At 57.9% G+C, this 13,887-nt stretch overlaps 1 protein-coding gene across 5 annotated transcripts in view; it reads right to left on the minus strand.

The window, feature by feature from the left end:
- Nucleotides 1-13,887, minus strand: part of RAP1GAP (RAP1 GTPase activating protein) — a 70,873-nt gene that overhangs the window by 40,281 nt on the left and 16,705 nt on the right. For 4 of the 5 annotated variants that reach the window (XR_016039026.1, XM_088843373.1, XM_088843368.1 and 1 more), the window contains exon 2: nucleotides 10,106-10,141. The exons of the other annotated variant lie outside the window; for it this stretch is intronic. The gene's annotated coding sequence lies outside the window, so the exon portion shown is untranslated. The remainder of the gene's footprint in view (nucleotides 1-10,105; nucleotides 10,142-13,887) is intronic. 5 annotated transcript variants of the gene reach the window in all.

Below are 13,887 nucleotides of genomic sequence, written 5' to 3' on the forward strand. Positions count from 1 at the left end.
GCAGAGACAGGGTTCCCGGGTGAAAGCTGGGAGATGGGAGACTAGGGTCTAGCGCAAGAACCAGTGTAGTGAATTAGTTCACCGCATTAAGCAGTGAACTACCACGTAAGGCAGTGAGCGCCTGTCGAGCAAAGGCAGGCAGGGATGAGGGGAAGACTCCAACGGGAACCAGAGGAGTAAGAGGGGCGCAGGGCTTCACTGGAGGGCCTGCCAGGCGCTGCCACGTGTGGAATCGAGTCCTCTTCACTCTCCAGCCTGTGGTCAAGGGCAGAGGCGGTGGACACATTCTTTCAAGGAAATGGACTTCCCTGGGTCTCCCAGGGCATGGGGATTGCCTGCCACTCCCATTAAAGATGAACATGTGCACACTCTGGCCCAGTCACTCCACTTCGAGGCATTTATCCTCCAGAAACGCTTACCAAAAAAAGGACACAAAATGGCACGGACAGAGACCATTCACTGCCGCGGGGTTTGCCATGGCTGAAACCCGGAAGCTGGTTAAATGCACACGGCACGTGCGAACCACGGGAGACCCTGCAGTGATGACAAAGGAGGTCTCGAGTCCTGACGGAAAAGGGGATTTGAGGCCTATCGTCAAGTGAAAAAAGCAAGTAGCACAAGAGAAGTCTTCCTTGTTGAAAATGTTCAGTTGCAGGTAAACGCTCACGCGAGTTATCTCTAGGGAACAGGGCGACCAGGGGCTTTCTGTCTTCTACAGGATACATTTCTCTGCTCTCTTTGAATTTCTACAGTGAGCACGTATTATTTTTGACATCAGAAAAAAAAAAAACCAGATTAAAAACACTGAGCCCTACATGTCAGCTCACTGAGAAACTGACTCTTTTTCCACAGTCACCCTGAGAAGGAAATGTTCCTCACTCCAAGGAGAGGCTAACCCCGAGGGAGGTTAAATACCACGATGGCCAAGGTCACCCCTGGCAGGAGTGACAGAGTTGGGCTGTAGACCTCGTTTTGGCTGACTCTGAAGCTCACGCTCTTTCCCCTCCACCAGGCAGGGAGGAGAGAAGGCAGGAGAGAAGCTGCCCAGGATGTTCCCTGGGACTGAGTTGTCAGGTCAGGGGAGCGTGGCCAGCTGGGGTCAGCCTGTGTGGGGACCAGGCTGCCTCATTTGCAAATGCAAATAAATGAAGGCTCTGCTGCAGGAGTCAGGTCCCTGCCCTGAGCTGCCCCAGGCTAGCAGGCTGGCAGGTGCCCTAACCCACCCCTGGAACCACTCCCCAAGGCCTCAGCAAGACCAGGCCGGTGGGCACGCACTGGGGCTCTAAATAACTTTCTGAGTCGATCAGGATGTTTGTGAAAGAATCTGGGGTCAAAGGTCCCTTGCCGCCTTCTTGGCGAGCGCCTAGAGAGGAGAGGAGAAGGCAGGTGCGTGCTCCTGAGTCTACATAGACAGTGGATAGACCTAGAAGTCAGACGGACTTGAGTTTAAGTCCTGACTAGGTCAAGCTCTGTGTGGCCTGGGGCGAGTTGCTTTACCTCTCTGAGCCTCAGCTGTAAAATGGTGTTGATAAATCCGCCACGCAGGGCTGGCTGCCAGGAGAATTCAGTGAGATAACGCCTGTGAAAGCACTCCCTAAACTAGAAGCCGCCTCCCACGTGCCGGGACGAGGGGTTACGACACTGCGTGTGGTGGGGGAGGGGGCCATGTGCACGTCTGTGAACATGCGGAGCGTGCAAAGGGCCCAGCCCCGGCCCGTCGGCAAGCAGGTGGGGCGCGCGGCTGCCACCTTTGCTGGGAGCTGGCACAGGCCTCCCTGCAGCGCTGCCTGGTGGGGCGACAGGGTGTGTGCGGTGAGGACGTGGGTGGGAGGCCTGGCAGGAGCGTGAAACGTGGGTGGGAGAGAAAGCGCTCGTGTCTGGGGCGTGCGTGGGCTGCAGGCGCGTGTGTTTGTACCGATCACGCCATCCACCTGCCGAAAGGCCCCTCGTGGCTTCCCACCACGTGCAGGGTGGAGATTCGATTGCCTCACGCGGCCCACGAGGCCCTGAGCATCTGTCCCCGCTCCCAGCCTCTGCACATACCCTGCGTGCGTGCTAAGTCGCTTCAGTTGTGTCCAGCTCTTTGCAACCCCATGGACCATAGCCCACCAGCCTCCCCTGTCCATGGGATTCTCCAGACAAGAACACTGCAGTGGGTTGCCGTGCCCTCCTCCAGGGGGACCTTCCTGACCCAGGGATGGAGCCCACATCTCTTATGTCTCCTGCACTGGCAGGCGGGCTCTTACCACCAGGGCCGCCTGGGAAGCCCCCGTGCACACACCATATACCCTCCACCTATTCCACCCTGCCTGGCCCCTTTACCCCACACCTACATGCTATACTCTTATCCAGTCTTCCTGGAGCCCCCTCCCCAGGCTGGGTCAGCCTGCCCCCCGCACCCTGACCAGCTTTTTCAGAAGCCTGTCCCTGGCTGTCCAGATCTGTCAGTCTGGTTTGCACTTGTCACAGCGTGATTATCAGATACTCCCAGCCTCTCCCACCGGAAACCGAGCTCGGAGCGGATCTGTCTGGGGGCCAGGTGCGCCGTCGATGCCGGACAATGGTCTGCCACGTGAATGCATGTGTACATAACTGTGTGCTCGCGATGAAGTTGCTAGGACTGAAGTCGAGTCTAGGAGTGTGCATAGGGAATATGCATGTGGGGGGCGGGCGGGGCGGTGGCATCCCGTCTGGTGCTCAGGCCCACATGGGCTGCAGTGAGAGAGAAAGCCTGCCCAAGTTCCTCCGCAAACCCCTCCTGAAACAGTCAGGCAGGGTCTCTGGACCTGATCCTCAACACTTCTGGGTGGTGGCCAGGCTGGCCCCCTGCCTGTGCCCTCTGCCCACACCCCTCACCTCCCCCGAGGCCCTGTCCCAGCCTGGCCTTGCATGGCTGCCCACAGTGCCCGCGGTGACCCCCTCCCCGCCTGCCTCGTGAGCAGCAGTTCTTGATCTGAGAGGAGATGGGCCTCCCACCCCCACTGCCTGCTCAGCCACCTTACCCCTGGCTGCCAGGAAATGATCTGGAATGTTCCAAATTTGGGGAGAGGAAGGAATCTTGTTCCTGCCTCAGGGCCTGGACACATACTCTGCCCTCTTCCTGGACCGCCCTTCCCATAGTCAGTTCCTTCCCATTCAGGCCTTGCGAGGCCCTCCCTGATATCCTGAGCAGAGGTGGGTGCCTCCCCACCCTGCCCCTCACTACCCACTGCCCATCTGAAATCATCTGTCTATTAGCTCATCTCCTGCCCTGGAAGGTGACCTGCGTGAGGCCAGACTGAGGTCTATCAGGTTCACTGTGGTACCCCCAGTTCTGAGATGTTACCTGACACATGCTAGGGACTTGATAAGTATCTGCTCAATGAACAAGTGGCTAGTGGACACCTTGAAAGGTGAGGTGAATACTGTTCCTGTTTACAGGTGTGGAAATTGAGGCTCAGAGAGGTTAAGTCTCTAGCCCAAGGTCACACAGCAGACTGGGCCCGGATTAGGAACTATCTGGCTCCACGAGAAACCCAGCACATCAGAGGGTTTTGTAGCTAACCTTCCCATTGTACAGACAGGAAAGTGAGCCTCAGAGAGCGAGATAACTGATTCTCCAGGTCACCAGGGCTTTCTGTGGTCTGACAGAGCTGCACTCTTAGGCTGGGCTGGGCTTTAAAGCACCTCTTCCCTCCTCTCCCTCACCCCGAGGCGGGGACACGAACAACCCCTCTGCACACAGGAAGAAACCATGGCTCAGCCAGGGAGGCACTGCCCAAGGTCACCCCAGCCAGGACTCAGGGCAGACCTGGCTGGCTGCAAAGCCAGCATTCTCAGGGTCAGTGTCAAGGTCAGAGCCCGGGGCTGAACGTGTGCTCACGTGTGGGCAGGTCTCGCTTCCCAGCAGGTGGTGAACTTCCAAAGAGCAGAGTCCACACCCTGAGCGATTCTGCCCCCACTGCCAGGACCAGCTAGCTTGTGGGGACAACACGGCAGTGACCATGACTGCTGGCATCACTCTGGTTTTTGACCTTGGCACGCTGTATCTCACTCAACCCCCATGATGATCTTCAGGGTAGGTGCTTTTATTGTCTTTATTTAACGAGACATGGAGAAGTTATCCTCTGCTGTACACAGCCCGGGACTCATAGCAGAGCACAGGTGGTTTCTGCCATGGGGAGGGCAGTGGATGATGGGCAACCCTGGCAGGCCTCCGCCCCATGCTGGCTTGGGGGTTCAGACGCACTGGGGCACCCACAGGAAGTCCCAACAGGGCTGGCAGGGACACAACCCCGTGGCGGCCTCTCCCACCTTCTGCCACCAGCTCCAGTTCAGTCCTGCACCCAGCACATGCCACCAAACACTTTTATCCTTCATGTTGCTGTCCTGCCTCTTACTGGAACATCCTCTTGGCAGTGGCCCTTCCTCCCCTACCACGCACACGACACACTGCCACTTGACCCACTTCTGGGTCACCGCCTCCAGGAAGCCTTCCCTGATTCCCAGGTGAGGGGGAGGAGTGCTTATCTGAGCTATCAAAAGTCCCCACATCTGCCCTGTCAACATGTGTCACTCCTCCCCACCTTCAGAACTGTCTCTTTCCTTATTCTCTGCCCTGCCCTTGAATTCCACGAGGACGGTGGCCTTGTCTGTCACTTCCATCACCATGTCCTCAGGCTCCAGCACAGGGCTGGGTTGGCCCTTAGAAGGTATTCCCACATTAAATATGTGTTGGATTAGTTTGCTAAATGAATGAGTGACTGTCTTGGGAGAGACCCTGAGCAGAGGAAAGCCTTTGTGAGATTTGGAGACATGAAAAAGGTCTCCTCCTTAATCACTTCTCAAATGAGCCACCTCCACAGTGCCGAAAATTCGAGCATTAAAGATTTTAATGAGTCTCTCTTTGGTTTAATGAGTCTTCTCTCTCAAAATGCAAATGCTCACAGAGAGGAAAAACATCCACTGAGTCCACACAGTGACCTTATTTCATTCTGAGTCCTGCGCCGGGTAAGCAGCCGGTTCTCACTGTCATGGACAATCCGAGGTTCAGAGAAGCAGAGTAGCCTGGGCAAGGCCACACAGCACGGAAGAAAAGCTGAAGTTGGTATCTCAACTCAGATCTGCCTGAAAACGGAAGCCCTATCTTTCCATGCACCTCCTGAACAAAAGGACTGAGCCCAAGCTTCGCTGGGATGTGACGGCAAGCAGGGCCAGCCAGACTGGGAACTTTGGCTGGGGGATCTCTGCCCAGAGCCATGGTGGCAGCTGTGGGCACAGGAAGCAGCAACTAGCGCCCCCGTCCTGGGCTCTGCGAGCTGCCCACCAGGGGCCTGCCCACCAGATACATAATAGATGAGGAGGCCCAGCAGGCTGGGCCCCCCTGGCATTTCAGAGCCACTAATGAGGCCAGCCTTGTGCTTCCTGCAGCAGCACACAGGCCTCCGGGAGCCTCTGGCTCAGAGATGACAGAAAGGAGCCCCCTGAGGACGGGGGCTGCCCATTCAAGTCCCCCACCCCGCAGCCGCCGGGAGAGCTGGGGCTAAACGTGCGGGCTTGGACTGACTGCGCTGCCAGCCTCGGCTCACACGCACTGACTGTGCCCCGGAGCCAGCCAGGCCCCCTCTGGGAGGTCTGCTTCCTCATCTGAAAAGTGGGACGTGGACAGTAACAGTCTCTACATTGTAAAGCTGGTGTGATCTCTCAGCCCAGGGCCTGGGACCCAGAAAATGCTTCATATATGGGAGCAGATGGTACCGTTACTGCCATGGAATCTCAGTAACCAGATGGGCCTTCCTGTGGGGACACACGAGGCCGGGCAGTGACCCCTGTTTTGGAAGTCCTCGGGAACATCTCACGCTCCGTCTCCCCTCCTCACCCCATAACCAGGATTTCTCTCATTTCTGTGGTTTCCACGTCTCTGGCCAATGTGCTTCCTTGGCAGGAGGAAAAGGTGGACTCAAATCCAGAGTTTGCCAGATGTGTGACTTTGGGCGAGTCTCAGTCTTGGCTTTGACCTTCAAAACGGGGACACTAAGGCCAACCTTCAGGACTGCCATCATGACTTAATGAGACCACCGGAGCAAAATGCCCAGCACACACGGGCACTTAGTCCTCACCGGGCCCTGCCTCCTCCTCCCAGGGTCCAGTTTTAAGGTTAAAGCTGACTCCCCTCTTCCCAGGGTATTTCTGTTCAGCCCTGCTTAGCCATACCCCCTCCCCCACCATCTGAAAGTGCAAAGTGAAAAAGTGCAAGTTGTTCAGTCATGTCTGACTCTTTGCAACCCCATGGACCATACAGTCCATGGAATTCTTCAGGCCAGAATATTGGAGTGGGTAGCCTTTCCCTTCTCCAGGGGAATCTTTCCAACCCAGAGATAGAACCCAGGTCTCCCGCATTGCAGGCGGATTCTTTACCAGCTGAGCCACCAGGGAAGCCCAAGAATACTGGAGTGGGTAGTCTATCCCTTCTCCAGCGGATCTTCCTGACCCAAGAATCGAACCGGGGTCTCCTGCATTGCAGGGAGATTCTTTACCAACTGAGCTATCAGAGAAGCCTCCATATTTAATGCCCATTACAGCTGCAGAGCCAGATTAAGCCACTACTCTGGCTGGATGTCAGAGCTACTACACTGGCTCCCAGTCCTCCCACTGGGCCTCATTCCTTCAACATTTGCACACTTGTGAGTTCCTCCACTGCAGATTGCTAATGAGGGGCAGAGGGGAGGGAAATCCAGCCATGATCACACCTGGCCTCTACCAGGCTTCACTGCTCACTTGATCCAAGTTCCTAACTCTTAACCTTTAAAATAAAAAAGGTGGTGAAAACCTTGCCTCCTCCAGGAAGCCCTCCTAGCCTACTTGACAAGTTTTCACCTGTTCCACTCTCTGGACACATTCATTTCAATCCCACAAACATTCATTAGGTGTTTACTGCGTTCAGGTAGCTGGGCAAGACTGTGGAGGACAGAGAGATGAGACGAGTACAGCCCAGCTTTTATGGGATTCGTGCTAAAAACTGGGCCTCAGTCAAAAGTAACTCAAGCAACGTCTGTTTTCAAGGACCTCCGAGCCTGCCTTGTGGCACAGTGTTACATGCGTACTTTCAACACAACTGAGGTCAACTCACTGAAAGACCCAAGTCAGCGAAACTGCTGAGCAGCAAGTGGGGCTCAGAGAGGGGAAGTGACCTGCACAGTCTCACCACCAGTATGTGGCGGAGGCAGATTCAAACCCATGTCTGTGAGACTCCGAAGGCCGTGCTTTTCCCACTGCCCCAGGAGGGAGCAATAGCATCTGCTCTCTAAGCATGATAAGCAGCAGAAAGGCATTCAAGCAGAGAGAGAAGGGGTGTGGGGATCAGGAAGGAAACACTCAACAAACAGTGATAAAGGTGAGTGGGGACTTCTCTGGTGGTCCAGTGGCTAAAACTCTGCACTCCCAATGCAGGGGGTGAAGGTTCAATCACTGGATCCACATGCCACAACTAGGAGTTCGCACGCTGCAACTAAAAATGAAGTCGCTCAGTCGTTTCCGACTCTTTGTGACCCCATGGACTGTAGGCTACCAGGCTCCTCCGTCCATGGAATTTTCCAGGCAAGAGTACTGGAGTGGGTTGCCATTGCCTTCTCCAGGGGATCTTCCCGACCCAGGATCGAACTCGGGTCTCCCACATTGCAGGCAGACACTTTACCGTCTGAGCCACTAGGGAGGCAGCCAAATAAATATATATTTTAAAGGAGGCCTTGTGGAAATGCGAGAGGAAGGCAGGTCAAGAGGAGGGTGCAATGTGACTGAAAGCCTGGAGGTGGTGCTCATGGGGGCCATATTCTCATTAATAAGAAACACAAGGCATTAGAGAAATGAGTCCCAGGCTGGAAGGTGAGGTGGAGACAGGCCTTGAATGCCAAAAAATCATAATTAATAGTCAAAATGACTGCCCCTTTACAGAGCACAAACTCTATGCCCAGGCACAGGCTGGAGGTGAAGCATCTGGCTTGGTGATGGGGGAAGGGAGGGCCTAGGGGCTAGCACCATGGACAGCAGCTCCGGCAAGGCGGGGGTGGAGCAAGACATCGTGGATGATGGGTAAGTCCTGGTCCTCCCAGAATCCTACTTTGTAAATGTGTCAACTGAGGTCCAGAGAGCGGAAGGGACTTGCCCAAGGGCACACAATGGTTAGATACTCTCACTCCTAGACCTTCATCTCTGACTCTTCATTCAGGCCTCTCTGCAATGAGCTTTCTGAGTCACTCCTCCATCTCCAAATCTTCCCTCAAGTGCATCTATCAGATCTGCTCTTTGGCCTGGAGGTCCTAGGGGCAGAGTGAGTGAAACTCTGGGTTCTGCACAGAGCCTAGAGGATGGAGATTCAAATCCCAGCTCTGCCACCGACCAGCTGCGTGAGCTCAGGGCAGTCCCTTGTCCCCCTGTGCACCACTGTCCTCATCTGTAGTTAAGGCCGGTAGTCCCTGACTCAGAGACACCGGAAAGGCCGTGTGATCAGAAGCAGGTCAAGCACCGAACCTGGAGTGCAGCAAGGGCTTGACAAGCAGCAGTTGTCGGGACACTGTTATTGAGCTCCTTGAAGGGACAGGCATTTTCCTCATCCCCACCCGTCTCTCTCCCCACCCTGTCCCTGCTCTGGGCTTGGCATACGGCCTTGCACATGGTGAAGGCTCCAACTGACTTTGCACATAGGAGATGCCCAGCAACAGGAGAGAAAACCCAGAGAGGGAAAGTAACTGACTCCAGGTGGCACAGAGAATGTCAAAAGAAAATGAAAGGGCAGTCCCTGATGCTCAGCCTGGGTGCCCCCTGTGCCTCCCACCCCAGGTGTGGCTTCCTAGGGGGTCTCTGGCAGCAGGTAAGGTGATGGTGCTTGATGGGAGAGATCCAGCAGCTGGGGGGCACTGCAGGGCCGGGGGACCCCTGGAAGCCCTCAGCAGGGGAGGAAAGCAGGAGCCCGAGAAGCTGGGGGCTCTCCTGCTGGAGCTGAAGCGGCGTCCTGGGGAGCCAGGAAGCACCCACCGGCGGGGGGCTGTGAATCCCGAGGTGCGGCTACACTCCCACCCACTGCTCACAGTGTAGGGGAAGCTGCAGACGCGCCCTCCTCCAGAGACAGGCAGCCTCAGACACAGGAAATGGGGTGGAGAAGGGGGTCCCGAAGGCTCTGTATGGAGTGGGAGAGGGGAGAGGGTTTGAGGGTCACTGGGGAGGTTAAAGGCACCCCCAGCCCAGCCAGGAGCCACCATGAGACGGGAGGCATAGAGAAAAGGAAGGAAACCCTTTCACTGAGGGCCTACACTACACCAGGCCCTGGTTTGAATTTTTTTTTTCTTTTTTTGGTACAACTTTCCATTCCGTTCCGTTCTGTCGCTCAGTCGTGTCCGACTCTTTGCGACCCCGTGGACTATAGCCTACCAGGCTTCTCCGTCCATGGGATTCTCCAGGCAAGAATACTGGAGAGGGTTACCGTTTCCTTCTCCAGGGGATCTTCCCGACCCAGGGATCGAACCCGGGTCTCCCGCACTGGGGGCAGATGCTTTAACCTCTGAGCCACCAGGGACTCTATTAAATAAGCATGTTAATCTCCATTTCACAGATGAGAACACTGAGGTTCAGAGAGATGAGTGACTTGCTGACAGCTGCACAGGCAGCGGCAGGCTGAGATTCAACCTGATTGGTCTTCAAGGCTGAGCTCTAGAAAGAACTGTGGGGGAAAATACACGGGGCAGAACTTGTGAGAGGGTCTGCCCGTCCAAGGCCGGCAGAGGACAAGGGGCTGATGGGGCCTGGTCTGACATCAGAGCGGGGGTGATGGCTTGGGAGGGCTTCCCAGGTGTCTCAGGGGTAAATCCAGGTACATGGCTCAAGGAAATCCAGTTGCCAATGCAGGAGACAGAGGTTCAATCCCTGGGTCAGGAAGACCCCTAGGAGAAGGAAATGGCAACCTGCTCCAGTATCATTGCCTGGGAAATCCCATGGACAGAGAAGCCTGCCGGGCTCCAGTCCCTGGGGTCGCAAAGAGTCGGACATGATTTAGTGACTAAACAACAACAAATGGCTTGGGAGTGTCCCTAAATCTCAGCCAAGCAGCCCAGTACTGAGGGCCCTCAGTACTCACCACGCACTCCGGCGAGGGGTGAAGGACTTGTCCACCCTGAAATACAACAAGAGCGGCGGCAGGTAAGGGGGCAGCCCCGTCTTACTCAGCACATCAGGCCAACCCCTACCCACGTGGTCCCAGGACCTCACAGGGGCCTGTCGGAGGCACTGATGCTCTGAGATCACCCGCCATAGGCTGCAGGGACCCTAATGTCACATTAGGTATGTGGGGTGTGGGGTGAGGAGGAAGCGAGGCAGAGCCAGGGAGAGACAAGCCCCTGGGGTTCAGGGGCCACCCTCAGCCTGTCTCCCCTCAGTCCCTCCAGGCCCCACATCAGGGAGAGTATAGAGGCAGCGCCCCTCCCTGGGGCCCCCCACCTCCCTCTGAGGGCGTCCTGGGGTAGAGGACGGCTCAACCTTCCCGCCCCGCTGGGGCTGAGGGGCTCAGCAGCTGCTGGGACAACAAACAAGCCCTGCTTCCTGGCCAGAGGCCAAAGGAGAAGGGGAAAAGGGCCCCAGATAGGACCTGCCATCTCAGGAGACACGAACTGGGGACGCAGGGCTGGGGTCTCCCAGAGACCACCTCATGCGAGTGGGGCCCAGGAGGCCAGGGAAGCCAGGACTTGCCCAATGTCACGCGACAAAGCGCAGCCCCGCGCCCCGCTGCCTCCCAGCGTCAGCTGGACCAGGAGGCTCTGGGCCGATCGCAGGGGGCTGGCCTGATGGCCTGTAGAGCCCCCGAGCCTGGAAGGCAGCTCTCGGTTCTCCGACCGCACCCAGCCCCTCCGCAGGGTCCCGGGGGGGGGGGGATGGGCGCCCAGAGAGGGGACACCATCCCTACAGCTCAAAGAGCCCATGGTCTGCAGTGTGACACGTGTGAGCAGCCCCTAGGGCTCTGCACCCGGAAAGTGGGTCCCCCGTGTCCCTCTGACCACAGGGAGGCAGGCCCTGTTGAAGGTTATACAACTTCCTGGCCAGCCAGGAGAGGGGTTCTGGCCGGTCTGTCTCCCCAGTTTCCCTTCCAAGGACCCGAACCTCCGCCTAAGACACGGATCCTCCTGGCCCACCTCCACACTCCTCTGGGGTGGGCACTTGGGGTCCAGAGGGACAGTGACCCCAAGATGGACCAGGCACCACTCTGACTCTCCAGCCCCCCGCCCCCCACCCACAGGTCTCCAGCCAGCAGTCCCGGAGGAGGGGATTCCTGAAAGCCAGGCAGGCTGAGATGGGGCAGCCAGCCGGGGTGCCCAGGGGTCGGGGGGCTAATGGCTTCTAGGTTCCCTCCTCCCAAAGCCTCACTGCAGGGGCTGGGCAGCCTCAGGAGCCAAGTCGGGGGCCCCTGCAGGGCCTCTCCTGGACCTGCCTTTTCCCACGCCCCACTACCTATATGCACACGCCGGCATGCACACACACAGGCCCTGCCTGCCGGTCCACACACACAGTCAGACACCTACCACCGCCACGCCTTAGACACAAACACAGAAATGCCCACGGCCACTTGCGTCCGCGCACGTGAATAGGGGTATCCAATCGGAGCACACACACACACTCGCAGACTTACCAACACCGCCAGGTACGGCCCTGACATCAACCCGCTCACCTCACACATCCACACAGGTTCACAGCTCCAGGCGCCCCCAGACCCGAGGCGGACGCCGGCGGCCGCGCGCGCTCCCCCCAGCGCACCTACCCCCCGTAGGCCCCGAAGGTGAAGCTGCGCTTCCGGCCGCTCATGGTGCCGCCCGCGCCGAGCCCAAGCCGCTGCCCGCGCCGGGTCACCTTGGCAACCTCCGGCGCCCCACCCCCGGCCACAAGCCCCGGGATTGTCCGCGCCCCCGCGGGCTGCGGGCCAGCTGTCCCGGGCAGCCGCGCGCAGAAAGGGCCGCTTGTTCGCGCCGCCCTCGGGCCGGGTGGGGGGACGGCGCGGGGGATTCGCTGGACTTTCCGAGCGGGGACCTCGGGGCGGGGAGGCGGGAGGGCCGGGCGGAGCCTCGGCGCTGGCGGAGGGGCGGGGAGCGGGGAGACAAGGCCCGTTCCCCCGCCATCCCCAGACCAAGGGCGAACCGGGTTGCACACCCTCTTCTGCAGGCAACACCCTCGTCCACCACCCTCTTCCACCAGGAGCGGAGCTGTCCCCTCTCCGCTCATCAGGAGGTGGGGGTGGGGGGGTGGAGCCCAGAGCGGGCTGGGTCCAGAATCTGGAATCCAGAGTCAAAATGGTTTGTACTCTACCTCGAATTTCTCACCTGTTTAAAATAAGACTCATTGGAAAAGTCCCTGATGCAGGGAAAGATCGAGGGCAGAAAAAGAGGACATCAGAGGATGAGATCCAACCAGTCCATCCTAAAGGAGATCAGTCCTGAATATTCATTGGAAGGACTGATGCTGATGCTGAAACTCCAATACTTTGGCCACCTGATGGGAAGAGCTGACTCACTGGAAAAGACCCCGATGCTGGGAAAGACTGAAAGCAGGAGAAGGGGCTGACAGAGGATGAGATGGTTGGATGGCCTCACCGACTCAATGGACAGGAGTTTGAGCAAGCTCCAGGAATTGGTGATGGACGGGGAGGCCTTGCTTGCTGCAGACCATGGGGTCGCAAAGAGTTGGACACGACTGAGCGACTGAACTGAACTGAGAGGATGAGATGGCTGGATAACGAACATGAACTTGGGTGAACTCCGGGAGATGGTAAGGGACAGGGAGGCCTTGCGTGCTGCAGTCCATGGGGTCGCAAAGGGTTGGACACGACTGAGCGACTGAACTGAACTGAGAGGATGAGATGGCTGGATAATGAACATGAACTTGGGCGAACTCCGGGAGATGGTAAGGGACAGGGAGGCCTTGCGTGCTGCAGTCTATGGGGTCGCAAAGGGTTGGACGCAATGGGGCGACTGAACCGCAGTAACAGCAAAACAGGGCTAATCCCCTAGGGCCCTTGTCACGAGCAGGACTCCACGCGTGTGGAGCTGTAGGGCCCGGCCTGCTGCAGTAAATGCTCAGTAAATGCCAGCTGGGAGAGTCCTGCCCTGTGGGCCAGTCTGCTCTCAAATGAGTGGAGGAAGGAACGGAGTCCCAGTGGCCCTGCTATTACCCACTCTCATCCCCCGCTTCCAGGATTGCCCCTGTGCCCAGGTGAAGAGGAACAGAGCAGGAAGGGCGAGGACCCACCCTCTTCTCGAAAAGGCGTCCAGCCTGGGTTCCCTCTCAGCAGCCTTCAGAGAGAAACTGGGCCCCGAGACCGCGAGCCGGCTGTGCATTCCGTCAGCAGACACGCCGGGCCCTCCTCTGCACGCAGCTCCCCCAGAGCCCACGGTCCCGGCCCCACCCCACAGGAAGCTGTCTCTCCTGCCCTAAGAAAAGATGCATCAGGAGGCAGGGGGCCTGCCCCTGCCCCAGGACTCGCCCCCCCTCCCAGAACACCCAGTCTGCCTCCCCCCCCACACCCCACACCCAGGGAGGCCCCCAGAACCTTGACGCTTTCCATGGGGCTTTCTGTTCAAAGGGCCTGCAGTGGGGGGAGACGAGAGAACAGACACCCAGGGCACAGTCACAGGGTGGCGGGAGTCTCCAGAGGCCTTTCACGAACCATTCCTCCTGGGCCCTGAGTCCCGGCTTAGTGAGCTCCATTTTCCACTGGGAAATGGTGGCTCTGGGGAAAAGACTCCATGGCTTGCCTCGCCCTGGCAGGGCTGGGGGTATAGCCATCTCCTCCTTTCAGACACGAAGAAACGGAGACCTTGGCTCAGAGCAAATGCCCCTCTCTTGGAGAACTCCCCCTGCCCTAGCCCTCCTCTCTGC

This window comes from Moschus berezovskii, chromosome 2, assembly GCF_049115385.1.
Source record: "Moschus berezovskii isolate FMDL1 chromosome 2, NW_MosBer_1.0, whole genome shotgun sequence".
NCBI classification, from domain to species: Eukaryota; Metazoa; Chordata; class Mammalia; order Artiodactyla; family Moschidae; genus Moschus; species Moschus berezovskii.